The 14,427-nt window shown below is 40.7% G+C and overlaps 1 long non-coding RNA gene and 1 other non-coding gene across 2 annotated transcripts; both read right to left on the bottom strand.

Annotated features, from left to right (window-relative positions):
* Positions 1–8,124: 8,124 nt before the first annotated feature.
* On the bottom strand, positions 8,125–10,313 carry LOC109616846. The gene is made up of 2 exons (XR_002198128.3): positions 9,796–10,313; positions 8,125–9,609 (listed from the first exon to the last, which is right to left on the bottom strand). It is a non-coding gene; the product is annotated as an uncharacterized LOC109616846 (long non-coding RNA).
* LOC114829503 lies at positions 9,728–10,015 on the bottom strand. The gene has a single exon (XR_003777418.1).
* Positions 10,314–14,427: the final 4,114 nt, after the last annotated feature.

A 14,427-nucleotide genomic window follows, 5' to 3' on the forward strand; every position in this document is an offset into this window, starting at 1 on the left:
AGGGGAGCAGCTCAGTGCGAGTGAGAGAGATGAGAGAGGGGTTGATGGATAAGGGCAGCACCAAGGGCTGAGCTATCCAGCTGTTGGTAGCCCTCCTCTCTTCTCTTCCCCCGTATGTCCTCAGGGAGGGCTCCCTGGCAGTGCTGCCAAGGCACCACCAGGCCTCAGAGTCCAGCCAACGATGCTAGCTATGTTACGCTGCTCATTATCAACACCTATCTGCTAATCTGTCAATCTGTCGCCTGGCCAATCCACTGAGATCCGTAGCTTGAGCTTTCATTTTCTTACGTGACTCTTCAAACTCCAGTTTTTTTTCTGCGTTGGCCGACTTGTCAGTGTTGAAATGTGTTGATCTCTCCAACCAGTCATTGACCCACAGGCTGACGTACAACAAACAGCTTGCGGCTCGCTTCTCAGAACAAAAAGCCCAAGGCCACATGGTGATGGTTGAATGGCAGAGAGGACACACCATAGAGAGTGATAGAGGCCTCAAAAGGCCATTTCAGCATGCAACGCCATCAATGCCTTCCACCAAATTGTAGTCAACTGGGTGGGACTTCCTATAGGTTAAAGATCACAGGACTCCATCTGGGTGATCAGGAGGGATTATTCCATTAATTATAACAAAGACATAGATGGATATATTGAGTCGAAGCATGTCACCCCCTCAACAATATGTGTCGTTGTCTACAGAGTGATATGTTGGTCAACCAACCTGTTCCCCTATTTGGACTGGTGGATACATCTGGTTATTGATGGAAGTAAAATATTTTATGAGGAGTTTTGACATTAACTGCCTATACTCATTGGAGAGTTTGTAGCTTTGCCAGTCCTGATGAATTAATGCATATCAGACCATCTCAAATTTCGAAAGAGATTATTTTGATATAAAGTATCACATTTCAGCCTCATAAACCAGATGGTGCATAGCATATATAAATCTTTGACACAGAAATGATGTTGTTATGTTTGATACAATGACTGGGGGCAAAGGTGAGCACTATTAGAACAGATTCCTGATTTGGGGGAATTGCTAGTAACAGGTCATTTTTTTTCTTAGAGCACTGGTGGCTAAACCAGTCCCAGAAACATGTATCATGAAACTCCAATCATTTCAATGGAAGCCTAAGTTCTGTTAGTGGTTTTAAAAGTTTACCATGAAAAAGTAATCCGTCTGTGGAATTGGGAGATGCTTAACTTGGGCCAGAACAGTCCGGGCAGTGTTCCGATACTTTTTTTAGGTACTAATTTTAGGCAAACAGCGTTACGGTTCCTTTTATAGGCAAAATAGCCATCTAGGACATTTGGGATAGGCTACATTAAAGGAAAAAGCATTATTAACCCAAACATTTTGATGAACATAATCTAATGTGCAATTTGTCAGTTTCTGCAATTATTTTATCCCAAGTCAAGCGCTGGTGAGATCCTTATGAACAGTACCATAACTATATAGTTCTAGTGCTGGAACCTCAACAGATTCCTTCCAAAAATGTAATATGTTTCTTGCTAAATTATTAGTACTAGGAAATACATAAAAATGTCACAACAAATATATTTGTCATTAATTCACAAAATTGTATATCCTAGGAAGGTGTGTATTGTGCCTTTAAGCCACAAACTCTCACAACAAAGACAAAAGTTTGGATCCATAAAGATAATGTTTTTTTTTTTTTGCCATTCCCAAACTCTAAAACTCCTTCACATTGTAATGTTACTTACTGTAATGTGACATAATACTACTTGGAAAGTCTCCGAAATAAAGGTATGGAGGAGGCAGCAGCCCCACTGGTATATAATATTTGCAAATAGAGACAGAAAGACACTAACACAAGATCAGTGAGAGACTGTCTGAAGAAGAGTTCAGAAAACCTCCTTTTTGTACAGGTAAGAAGCTGTTACAACATCTCACAAAATAACTGACATTTCATCAATATATGTTAATCTGGTCTAAACCAGTTAGGTTTATTCCTCTTATTAGTTTCTCTCTCCGCCCACGGTTCACCCAAACGCAGGTTATCCATCTGTATTTTACAAATACCTCTTGACTTCAAGAGGTATTTGCAGGTTATACATCTGTAAAAGGCACTAATACATTAGTTCTACACATTTCTATGACTAACAAACAAAAAGCATTACAAAACATCTCTTAGATCCACACGTATCAAAATAACTACATTTTATCTTAAATTAGTGTAACACACTCAGTGCCCCCCACCCATACAAATCTCTGCACATGGCTGTCAAACAAGTTATTTTCACATAGACAGATGTTGGGCAGAGATAAAGATTATGCTTCACCACTTCCTTTGATTATACTGGCAAGCAAACGTTCCATTCCTGTAAGGGGTGGTACCATAACTGCAGGTAAGAGTGCCATTCATGGCTTTATACCAGCTGAAATGGAACTGTTGTACGCGGCACTATGCACACTGTCAGTGTGTTTGCCAACTAAGAAGTAGTAGAAGAAAATGGACTACTTCTACATGGAGCCTCATGTTAAATCCCAAATGTAGCCCTTCACCTCAGACCTCCATCTGCACGTTCACGTCTCGGCCATTTACACAAGCTTCCCAAAGATGATGAAGTGAAAATGATCAACTGGTGTAAGGGCTTATTATATCCTCTAATGTCTCCTAACATCACATGCAACAAAGCCATTTCCAAGAGTAAAGTGAAATCCCATAATACACCACTTTATTTTTGAACTTTTAATTATTTAAATGACACAAAAAAGAACAAACCGTAATGCCTAATTGTAGGATATGAGCATTATTTTATGTCTGATTTTGAGACTTAATGCATGCAAAAGACGAGATATAGCCTAAATCATTTAGATGTTAACAATGGCAATTTCTTCTAAATTCTCTAAGTCACGTTCACTGTCAAAAACAGGGGCCGATCGAGGGCACTCCAATTTAGCTTGTAGGGTCTAGCGGCAGGTTTAGGATTTGTGCAATGTCACTGCCCTTGAGTTCAAAGACAACATAACAGGTCATTTCTAACACACCGTTTGTAACACACCAATGTCCTTTGATGGCCCCTTCTTATTGCAGAATGCTGTCTTTAGACTGTTATTAGCATTTAGTGTACTGCTGCACTCAATTTATATACTAACTCTCAGCAAAATCAATTATCCTAAGCAGGGGCGAAAATCTGATATCAACTTTGGAGGGGAAAATTACATGACATTTTCTCAAGAGCTAATCATGAGGGGGACACCAAAAGTAGTGCTATACTGTTTTAGTTCGCACCCTCGGTTTGCTCACTATTGTAGCTCTGCTAATTCTACACTTGTGTGTGAGCCCTACCAACATAAAACTAACTGACTGGTTGTTAGCTACATGCATTGAGTGCCTTTCAGACGGTAGACATGAACACTGTCACCTTGCCAGCTAAGGAACACTACAAACATTGCACTGCACACTTCTCAGACTGACTCAAAACCAATCAGCTGCAAACACTAGTTGATGTTACTGTAGCTAGCTAGCAAACGTCAGCAAACTGCTAACTAACAAAGTGTGACCTGTAATTCAGTGCAGCAAAAATGAAGATTTTTTTTTGTATTGTACTGAGTGGTAGAAGTAGGGTTGCCATGAAATACGTAATCGTCCCGTATTTGACACTTAAATCTTGCTTCCAGTTTTGAATCAATACAGGACGCGATTTGTCCAGTATTTTCATAACGTTCCATACACAAATATTAACAAAATAAATTGTAAGGCCAGCAAATGTATTGTTGGATGAGTCCTGCACCTGTGTCTTTTATCTGTGCCAAATACAGTGTGTGCAGGTGCATAGGCTACTGTCCCGGTTGCTTACTGCAGCGTTTTGAAAGACAAACACATACTCAGCGCTGCAGGGTGATAAGAAATACACATGGAAAAACACAGCGAGGAAGAGAGAAAGCTGTAGACTGTTTACTGATGTTACTGGTCCACAAAAACAGTGGATCAAACCATTGTGAGGCAAAGTACAGGGTATTGCAATCTTTTGAAACTTAAAAACGCGCTATTAAGTGTCTATAATGAGCACAATTGTTTTCACTGCATATTATTAATGTTATTGAAATTACACAGTTATGTTTACAGTGACATTCTGGGGGGACAAAACATACAGGTGCTGGTCATGAAATTAGAGTATCATCAAAAAGTTGATTTATTTCAGTAATTCCATTGAAAAAGTGAAACTTGTATATTATATTCATTCATTACACACAGACTGATATATTTCAAATGTTTATTTCTTTTAATTGTGATGATTATAACTTACAACTAATGAAAATCCCAAATTCAGTATCTACGAAAATTAGAATATTACATAAGACCAATAGAGAAAAAGGATTTTTAGAAATGTTGGCCAACTGAAAAGTATGAACATGAAAAGTATGAGCATGTACAGCACTCAATACTTAGTTGGGGCTCCTTTTGCCTGAATTACTGCAGCAATGTGGCGTGGCATGGAGTTGATCAGTCTGTGGCACTGCTCAGGTGTTATGAGAGCCCAGGTTGCTCTGATAGTGGCCTTCAGCTCTTCTGCATTTTTGGGTCTGGCATATCGCATCTTCCTCTTCACAATACCCCATAGATTTTCTATAGGGTTAAGGTCAGGCGAGTTTGCTGGCCAATTAAGAACAGGGATACCATGGTCCTTAAACCAGGTACTGGTAGCTTTGGCATTGTGTGCAGGTGCCAAGTCCTGTTGGAAAATGAAATCTGCATCTCCATAAAGTTGGTCAGCAGCAGGAAGCATGAAGTGCTCTAAAACTTCCTGGTAGACGGCTGGGTTGACCTTGGACCTTAGAAAACACAGTGGACCAACACCAGCAGATGACATGGCACCCCAAACCATCACTGACTGTGGAAACTTTACACTGGACTTCAAGCAACGTGGATTCTGTGCCTCTCCTCTCTTCCTCCAGACTCTGGGATCTTGATTTCCAAAGGAAATGCAAAATGTACTTTCATCAGAGAACAGAACTCAGCAGTAGTCCAGTCCTTTTTGTCTTTAGCCCAGACGAGACGCTTCTGACGCTGTGTCTTGTTCAAAAGTGACTTGACACAAGGAATGCAACAGCTGAAACCCATGTCTTCCATACGTCTGTGCATGGTGGTTCTTGAAGCACTGACTCCAGCTGCAGTCCACTCTTTGTGAATCTCCCCCACATTTTTGAATGGGTTTTGTTTCACAATCCTCTCCAGGGTGCGGTTATCCCTATTACTTGTACAGTTTTTTCTACCACATCTTTTCCTTCCCTTCGCCTCTCTATTAATGTGCTTGGACACAGAGCTCTGTGAACAGCCAGCCTCTTTAGCTATGACCTTTTGTGTCTTGCCCTCCTTGTGCAAGGGTGTCATTGGTCGTCTTTTGGACAGCGGTCAAGTCAGCAGTCTTCCCCATGATTGTGTTGCCTACAGAACTAGACTGAGAGACCATTTAAAGGCCTTTGCAGGTTTTTTTTTGTGTTAATTAGTTGATTAGAGTGTGGCACCAAGTGTCTTCAATATTGAACTGAATTTGGGGTTTTCATTTGTTGTCAGTTATCATCATCAAAATTAAAAGAAATAAACACTTGAAATATATCAGTCTGTGTGGAATGAATTTATACATTGTACAAGTTTCACGTTTTGAATGGATTTACTGAAATAAATCAACTTTTTGATGATATTCTAATTTTATGACCAGCACTTGTTCCTCGGGATGGGGGGGTTCATGTCCAGAGTTAGAATGCAATAAGTCTGGTAGTTTTCAGAGTTCTTCACAATTTTCTAACAATATTTAGCTGCCTTATTAGATATTTATGATTATCACAGGGGTCTGTAATTATCTGCATTTCCAGTCATGTAAAGTGCCTAATGAATTAGACTTAAATGAACTGTAACTCAGTAATATCTTTGAAATAGCTGCATGTTGAGTTTATAAATGTATTTATATAAGTTCATTCATTCATCCTTCATTCATTCATTCATTCATCTTCTTCCGCTTTATATAAGTTATTCAGTGTATTTTACTATGTCAATATGCATTTGTTGGCATCACACTATTGGCACTTGTGAAAAGTCAATATTAATAAGTTGCAATGTTTATTTGAATATTTCCTCTTGAAACAGTAACTATATTCTGGAAACGAATGTGTCTAAATAGTTAACCTATTCAACTACAAATGACCAATAACCATGGATTGATATAGATTTTTGATTATAATCAAATAGAGAAAAAACATAAGCAGCGCTGATCAACTAAAAGTAGCTTTCCAACCTTAATCATGAACCATTTAACGGAGTTGACTGCCACCAATGGAGCATTTCCCAGTTTTTATTTATCATGTAACGGGAGATATGTGTAACAATCAAGACAACACCCAATTTTACACAAAGTTCTCTTTTTAATAAACAACCATTCCGCTCATTATTTTAATGTGGCTGCAGCTTGTGCAATAGCTTGTTAATACTAGTCAGTCTGTTGAAATGTCAATGTGCTCATTAATCACTGCTTGCTTGAACTCACAATGATACCCATGCTAATTATCCACCTTGCTGGCAGTCTGTTTTACCAGACAGCACTGTAACTAATCTTAACTCACTACTGACATGGCCTCATGTTGCCACCTTGTGGCTAAGAGTAATACAGCTATAGCAAATGCAGTTCCAGTAGACTGTGGTAGCTTTGCGTAACTACAGACTGCTGACAAATTAAAAGACAAACCTAAATAAATTAACGGAGGAACATTAATGCAGATGTTTCCATACAGGTGTACTGCACGATAGAATTAAGCAATCAACATCCTACCATGCCCTGTGGCATATATCAAAATACTGAGCAGACCCAGCTGACCTTGATTTTGGACCAATGTGTTAGACAGGGCTCACTACCACCACCACCTGATCAAAACAGCAAATATCTTTTGGAAGTCAGGTGTTCCATCTCTCCAGTAGACCTCCAGAGTATAATCTATGAGAAGCCGCAGTGAAGCTGTTGTGGCAGCTTGTGGTTTAGTGAAAAATACCAACATAAAGTATTTATCACCTGTCTGTAGGTGAAGTCCAGTGGTTCTCAAACCTCTCATGGGGACACCCAACCGGTCCATGTATTCCAGAGCAAGCACACCTGAATTAACTTATGCACAAATTGTCAAGCCCTACTTGAATCATAGGAGCTGGTTCCGAGTTACAACCAAACTTGTTGACTATAAAACGTCTAGCCAGATATCCTGCCTCCTTGAATAAGGCTTTGAACTGGCATCCCATAATAACATTAATTAATGAAACTTTAACTAATGAATCTATTAATTTATTCTTGTTAATATACATTTTCTGTAAACTCTACATCAGGGTGTCCAAACAGTTCCACGAAGGGCCAAGTGGCTGCAGGTTTTTGTTTTTTCCTATAAATTGGTTACCAGTTCACAACTAAACAACCAGGTGAGGGTAGAAACTAAGCAATTCGTAACCTAATTAGTCAATCAAGTACAAGGTGAGTGAAAACCTGCAGATCCTCTGCCCTCCGTGGAACTGCCTGGACACCCCTGCTCTGCCCTCCGTGGAACTGCCTGGACACCCCTGCTCTGCCCTCCGTGGAACTGCCTGGACACCCCTGCTCTGCCCTCCGTGGAACTGCCTGGACACCCCTGCTCTGCCCTCCGTGGAACTGCCTGGACACCCCTGCTCTGCCCTCCGTGGAACTGCCTGGACACCCCTGCTCTGCCCTCCGTGGAACTGCCTGGACACCCCTGCTCTGCCCTCCGTGGAACTGCCTGGACACCTCTGCTCTGCCCTCCGTGGAACTGTCTGGACACCCCTGCTCTGCCCTCCGTGGAACTGCCTGGACACCCCTGCTCTGCCTGGACTGGCAGGCATTTTATCAGTATCATCCTTTTAATCTTTCCTGTGTCGGTTCCTCAAATTTGTCAAATTACCAGACACTGTGAGATAGCGTAAGGCAGTGTTGGGGTCTAGAATCACAGGAGTGTATTGTGACCTATTTTCCATCTAACTGTAACTGTAAGCTGTCTCTCCTGCAATGCTTTTTGTATTTGTAGTTTAAAAAGAGCTCTCTCCATCTGGCAGTCTGTGCAGACAGCAGGACACCATAGAATTAAATTTGACCTGAAGGAAAGCCTTGCACATGTTGGTAACACTATTTAATTGCCATTCGTGGAACACATTATACATGTACTCATGATGCAACATAATACAGTAATAACACAGTATAAGCATAGGTTTAGACACGCAAAGGCTCATGAAGACTTGTGATGTTGTACACAAATACATAATGCATTATATGTTTAATTATAATAACTTATAATGTACAGAAACGTAGTGCTTCACAATTACCAGGAAGTCTTTCCTTAAGGACAATACAGCATTATAATTGACAACACTGTGATTCATCTAAAAGATGGGGTCAATGAGCAGCAAATCACTAATAGTGTGCATCACATAGCATACACCAGGGGTATTCAATTCGGGTCCCGGAGAGCTGAAACATTTCTGGCTTTATCCTCTACTAATAATACAGGACTGCTTCAGACCTGAGATGCCAGGTTAAGGCAATCAACTAGCAGTTAGAGCCAAATCCAGAAGTGTTTTCAGCCCTTCAGAACCGGATTTGAATAGCCCGGGCACAGACCAATTTGGAGTGGACGTCACGGTTACGTCACTGAAGTTTGGTGGTGGCAGAAAACTACGGGAACAAGTGTAGGGAAACGGGCAAGATCCTCAAACTAAAGGGAAAACATTTCTTCTTGTGCCATTGGATGTCAGAATAGGAATGCAAAAAAAGTTGAAGACGTTTATGGTTGCAAGCCATTAGACAGACTGGACTGATGAAATCAGTTTGTCCCTGTAGTGCTCATTTCATATCAGGCAAGGTTTTGTCCACAGTTTATCACACAGGCAAAATCAATGATGAAGTTATAATAATAAGGATAAATTGGTAACAGAAGCACAAACCTGGCATTCACAGTAGGCTATTTCGTAATGGTAAACACAATTGACCAACGTAAGCAACCTTAGCAAGCGTGTAAGCAGAATTAGCATGCAAACAAACCAAATTGCTCATACTTAGTTTAGCTTAGATCAATCTGAATTAATGCAAGCATTCAATGAATTAATTGGATACATTATAAGTAAATGACATTTACTGCACAAAATAAGTGGAGGTCTCAGGATGATCCATATTCACATATGTTGTAAAGAGGTTACTGACACTTTCTGCAACCAGTTCGGGTAAGCTCATTAAAATACGTCAGCGCTGTTTACTAACACAAAAGGGTCTATACTTATAAGCCACTACTAGGTAATCTTTGATTATTTTAGGTAGTGACGAAATGTCTAATCACACAAACATAATACACCACTATAAAATTAAGTGGCGTATAATGCTGTATAAAGCGTTACACATATTGCCTTAAGTGTTACCCAGGTGTTCTACAGGTTGCAAGCGGGATAGTACCTCCTAAATCTTTTACCGTAAACTGGAAATTCCCAGAATGCCTTGTGTCCAATATTCTTCATACCGGCTTCAAGCACACTGACTACGTTAAAGGCATCCCTGATTTTACAGCACAGGTTATGAAATCTCTCTCGTGACACCCGCGATGCTTGATGCTACCTGTTCAGCAACAGAAAGGGAGAAGGTTTCAAGTTATTGAATTTCAAAAGCTACGCAAGCCAACTGTCGGTGCTAAACATCCTACTGGATCCCTGACATAGAGCTACAAATGCTAGACATATGTGGCAACTCGACAGTGTTAAACAGGTACAACTTCCCCTGCAAAACAATATCAGGTTTCCGTACACAATATTTTTTCTTCCTGCTTCAAGAATGGTGAGGGAAATATTCGTCCCATCACCGCCGTGGAAAGCAGGGTTCTCTGTAGAGAATCTGTCCAAAGAATATCGCACGTGGAACTCCTGAAACTCCAGAAATCACGCCTTAGCTTCCTTGTTTTAATTTATGCAACATTGTTTCGCCCCGAGCAATAGTCCTTGCAAGAGGATATATCACAATGTTGCACGGCCAACAAACACACAGCGCATTGCCTATGATAACCTAGTCATGTTAACGTTTTAGGTGAGCTGTAAATCGCTCGGTCAGTCGGTCGCGCAAACTAGCTATTTAGGCACTCAGCACAATCTAAGACGGTGTCATTCACTGTTGTTGTGAAAATTAATGAATACCGTTGTTATTGCAAAACAATTAATATCGATATTATATGCTTTCACAAACCAATATTTTCATCTTCGAATGACCCGTAAAAAAACAGCGTTTCGTATTTCAGCGTTTGATTGTGTATCTGCGTCTTGTGATCAACATTAAAGAAACACTTCCGGGTCACGAAAATCTGGAATTTTTCAAAATAAAAGAGACCAACGAATTACTTAAAAACGGAGATAAATTGAGTTTATTAATTGTTTGAAAACATGTACCTCTCAAAACATTGACAACAATTCAAATATGATCATATTTAAGAGTAATTTCGATAAAAAGTAGGTGTTAAAACACGTTCAAGGGTAAAATACATATTGCCTCATAGCTCATAAAATATTGAATATTCCACAGAGAAAGCAGTGTAGGAAATGTCAAGGAAGGTGGATAGAGTAATTTTATTCAAAGAAATCAAGGGGCACTGTGTATTTGCAATTGTTGCTGGTGTTTTACTCCTCCCATTCTACACGCAGCAGTGAATGTATGGCCCCAGCACACACACACTCCCAGAACCGGCACAGGCTCCTCCCACACACACACACACACATGTGCAGACAGTTTTCCCACCCAGCTGAGTTTTGTCACGAAGCCGGGAATTGTGAGTTTAGGTGCAGCTGATATCGGTAAAAGCAAGTGTCAAAACTGCACACTTAAGAAGAAAAAGGGTTACTATTTTGAGTTATAACTAAGAAAGATAGAAAGGAATAAATAAGACGATAGGACTATTAGTGACTCTTTCCCAGGACAGCAGAGAGCGACAGTAGCTGCAGTGAAGGAGCAAACACCGGTCTTCTCTGAGGTAATTAATGGAATCACGTAATCTGAGGAAATTTAGTTTATATATTGCTCTAGCTGCTTGCTAAAAAACTTTAACCATAATATTTTTTAAAGTGTTTTGAGGGAAACTCCTTTTGTGTCTGTTTTCAAAAATGAAAGTGAAAGGTTTTCTCCCTTACAGAGCCTTTCCTGTTAAGGTCATTGATTTCCTGTAAATGGTCATTCATTCCCTTTGGAGTGAGCACTCTGTGCTTGCACACAAACCTTACCCTGTCTTTCAACAAAGCCCAAGTTTGGCCAATACATCTGTAAGTGTCTCCCTCCCGTTCTGTTCCTTTGACCCCTGGTTGAGGGAAGAGGAGGTTTCCCGCTGACCATCCGGTGTGTTTGCCTGTTTCGATGTTTTGTCAGGTTCAGATGACCCCTGTAGATGTATTGATTGTATAAGTTAGTGAACTGTTGTGAACTGTTGTAAGCAATGAAGGAAAATATTAATTGTTTGTAATATGAGCTAAAGCTGAAGGTGCAAGTAGGAGAACAGGAAACCCTGTTCAAGCGGTTGCCGGGGAGAGAAAGATTTAGTATGTCTGTCTTTTGAGAAACAGGACACAGGTTAGAGGCGCACACACATAGTCGGACAGACAACACAGAAACCACAAGGGGGGCAAGGGGATACTTGTAGTTATCCTTATAAGGAATAGAACTGGGATTGGAGCAATAGCGCACTTGCTTTGTAACTTAACGCCTCTATCTTTTGGGCGTAGTGGAAGTATAAAATGATGTTTTGACTGTTGATCCTTAGACATTGTGCGGCAACACCTTGTCTCCAAAACCTTTGTAATAAACGGAATATGCGGTATGATAATTGACCTGACTCTTGGTGTTTTATTCTCCTTTCCAACAAACCAACTCGGGGAAGTGTTAGACTTCAACACCCCTGTGTGTCGTCCTCCCTTGTGTGGTTCTGTCTCTTCCACCAGGAGATGATGTCAGAAATGCGGCTGACCATCTCACTGGGGTGGTGAGTTGGGTGTTGGTCCTCCCTTATCAGCATTTTGTCGCCCATGCAATTAGTTAAATCCACCGTGACACCTTAATCACAGAATCCACCCTTCCTCCAGTCCTGCCTACAAACCTGCTGTCCCCCTTTTGTATTGGCCTGGCGGCTTTTGGTAACAAGTGGAAAGTGTGCACGAACCCTACATGGACCGTCACCAATGGTCAAGTCCAGTCTTCTGTTTGTCTCATGAACCCCCCCAATTTGGGTATACTTCCATTAAGTAGCTTATGACGGCTTTGCCAAAAGTTTGGAAGTTTTAGAAACTTCACAGTTAGATCTTACTTCCTAGAGGAAGGTCGCACTGTCAATGGCTCTATATTTTTTGCTTTTTACTGTTTATTTTGCTTTTATTTTTGTTCATGCTGCACTGTCACTCATACAGTACGATCTATTAGCACTTTTAGAAATTCGTTCATCACTGAATAGACTTTTACATTACTTACCGGAGCACTTGCTGTGATTCCTTTGTCCTGCTGACGATTTGTTTACCAATACGCCGATGGAGGAGAAAGAAGAGAGGCAAATGAACTGGTATCCTATGTAGATCCCGGACAAGATACTGCAATCTGCCATTACCAAGCATTTTTTCTTGCAAATGTTCAATCCCTGGACAATAGAATGGACGAACTACATGCACGGATTAACTTTCAGTGAGACGTTGCAAACTGTTGTGTGCTAGCGTTTGTAGAGACCTGGCTGGATCCTATGGTGCCTAACTGCCATCACGGATGTTTCTGTACTTTCGACACACTGTTCACCAGACCTGGAGCTACTAACTGTAAAAGTACGGCCCTTCTACCTTCCACGGGAATTTAGCTCCGCTATAATCACTACAGTCTACATACTCCTGCAGCCGCATAAAACGCGTGCTGGAGGACAAACCTCTGCTAGCTGGTCGGCGCACCCCCTGAGGACACGGCCTGGAATGACTTCAAGTTCCTAGGTGTGTTCATCAAACATTGCCTCACTTGATCCAAGTAAGCGAACTCGGCGGTGAAAACAGACGAAAAGCGACTATACTTCATGAGGCGACGCACAACTTTGAAGTTTGGCAGGTCTGTAAAAACTCTCACCAACTTCTACAGATGCACCATTGAGGATCCTCTCAGACTGCATTACTGCCTGGTACAGCTCCGCTGCAGATCGCAAGTCCCTCCAGATGGTGGTGAAGTCTGTGGAGCACATCATCGGCTGCCATTCCCCCCTCTGTACAAGGCATCTACCATAAACAATGCCATAGGAAAGCACGGAACATCATCCAAGACTACAGCCGCCCAGGCTTCTGTATGGTCTGTTCACATTGCTGCCGTCTGGTAGATGCTACCAGAGTACAAGGGCACGCATTTCCAGACTCACAGTTTTTTCCTCAGGCCATAAGGCTCCTCAACCAACACTGATCTATGATCATACGGATCACACGTGAACATTCTAAATGCTCTGATGTCTTTCCATGTACATTCAATGTACATAGAAAATAATATTCTATGTTCATAGGGATATTACACTCATATTTATTATATTCAATACTTCTACCCATATTGTTCATATTCCCCATCCTACACTTTTTAAAATTGCTTCTAGTTTACATGATGTATATTATTGCTAAATATTTGCTTTATCCATTTCTTAATTCTTACTACATAAATGTTGTATGCCATGTCACAAGAATTTCATTGTTCAGAATGATGCTGTATGTTTCGGTGCATTTGATAAATCAATTTTGAACTTGAGATTTAGCTTTACAAGGATTTCTTGTTTTCTTCAGGACATGGCAGGGACCAAAAAAAGGCTTTGACCCAAATCAGCCCACCCACCAGCCGATGCACATTCCCACCAGCAACAACCCCACATCACTACCTAGCTTCCATCACGATTAAATGTCATAATTACGATGTAATTGGTGGAATACGAACTGAGGCTAAGAAACCCTGTCTGGCTGCTTAGAAAGAACTCTGGCTTAACTCTGTAAAAGCAGATTACAGGGCTAACTGCTTGTTGAACAAGCCACACAGTAAAGAAGGTGAAAGTATTAAACTAGAAAAAAAAAAAACAGCACAGTGAAGCAGATCAAAGATAACAGTATGTCCTGGCTAACTTATTTCAGGAGCAGTTTTCTCAGCAGGCCACATTCAGTGTCTCTGTCTGGAGCCGTGAAGGCAAAATAAAATCTGCAGAATGTTCTAAATGAATTATAAATGTAAAATAGAAAATTGTTGATTGCATACACATTCACCCCTTTTAGTCAATATTATGGTAGTGGTACCTTTGGCAGCAATTATGTCAGGACACAACCATTTTTGTCCATTCTTCACAAAAATTATTCAAGCACCTTCAAGTTGTATGGTGAACTTTAGTGAACAGCAATTTTTAAATATTTCCACATA

This window comes from Esox lucius, chromosome 18 (assembly GCF_011004845.1).
Source record: "Esox lucius isolate fEsoLuc1 chromosome 18, fEsoLuc1.pri, whole genome shotgun sequence".
In the NCBI taxonomy this organism is placed as follows: Eukaryota; Metazoa; Chordata; class Actinopteri; order Esociformes; family Esocidae; genus Esox; species Esox lucius.